The 1,161-nt window shown below is 32.9% G+C and overlaps 1 long non-coding RNA gene across 1 annotated transcript in view; it reads left to right on the plus strand.

Moving 5' to 3' along the window:
* The window catches only part of LOC107678744 (uncharacterized), a 746-nt gene extending 212 nt beyond the window's left edge, over positions 1-534 (plus strand). The window contains exons 2-3 of the long non-coding RNA XR_001632967.1: positions 8-161; positions 326-534. This is a non-coding gene — a long non-coding RNA (uncharacterized LOC107678744). The remainder of the gene's footprint in view (positions 1-7; positions 162-325) is intronic.
* Positions 535-1,161: the final 627 nt, after the last annotated feature.

A 1,161-nucleotide genomic window follows, 5' to 3' on the forward strand; every position in this document is an offset into this window, starting at 1 on the left:
CTTGCAGGTCAATGGGCATCAGTGTTTAAGGTTGGTAAACACGCGTACACGGACGCATATAATACTACCCGCCTGACATTGGCATGTGTTATTCAGGTGTCAAAGTTGTGCAGAGTTGAAGGAAGAAACCTCAAAGACAGTGCCAGAAGGATGCTGGACAGGTAAAGCCTACAGATCTTGCCACATTAATCAAACATTGTGGTGTCAATACTCAATAAGTTACAACGCAAATCAGAAATTTAAAAAATAATTCCTTTACTGGTCATTTTGAAATGTCAAACTTTGTCTGCAATTGTTAACCACCTCAATCTGTATTATATTTTAGGGTTTTAAAAAAATTCCCTCATGTCCAAATTCAACATGAAGGGGGGTGGTCCGCTGCAGAAAGAGGCTTTTGAAAAGCACTGTTCTCGGTCATTAGAGGTATGTGTATAAAACACACAACATTTACCAGAGAGCTTCTCTCTTCTTTAGCACACTGAATGGTGATACACTATATATATCTCATTTTTATTTTTAGTAGACATCCAAGCAAAAGAGAATGACTCCCTGTCACAATTAGTGTAATTAAAGTAAAAATTAGTTCAAGCTTTTCTGTGCTTTTTTTTTTCTTCTTCTTCTTATTTGGCAGATGCTGTGATGACCAACTTCCCGGCAGCAACAGAGTTGGACTTGATTTTTTTTCTTTAAAATATCTTGTTATTTCAAATATTTTATTTTTTCATTTTTATTATCTTAAGTTGTTAAAAATTCCAGATTTCTTTTATCATAATATTTATATTTAAGTGTATTGTATTTATAACATTTTATTTTGTCATTAATTCTTTTGTGTTTTTATCATTTTGTATTGTCTTAAGTTGTCAAAAATTGTATTTTTCTTAATAAAAGCTGTATATTTAATTTGTTTGGATGGATTGCCATTTTGTTGTCTAATAGATGTATATATGTAGGCATTCATTAGCTGTCTATTTGATAACTAGTCTATTCTTGGGCTATGGTTAGACGTCTATTAAATTTCCACTGACAGTAATAACAAAACATATTTACAGTCGCTGATTCAGTTGCGCCAGATTGTCATTGCAAAGTCGGAATTTACCCATTTTTTTTTTTAGAAATAGCCTTTGTGCACAGCCAGCCTTGTACTCTTCTAGGTTCAAAAAA

Source organism: Sinocyclocheilus anshuiensis, unplaced genomic scaffold, assembly GCF_001515605.1.
Source record: "Sinocyclocheilus anshuiensis isolate Anshui unplaced genomic scaffold, SAMN03320099.WGS_v1.1 scaffold173, whole genome shotgun sequence".
In the NCBI taxonomy this organism is placed as follows: domain Eukaryota; kingdom Metazoa; phylum Chordata; class Actinopteri; order Cypriniformes; family Cyprinidae; genus Sinocyclocheilus; species Sinocyclocheilus anshuiensis.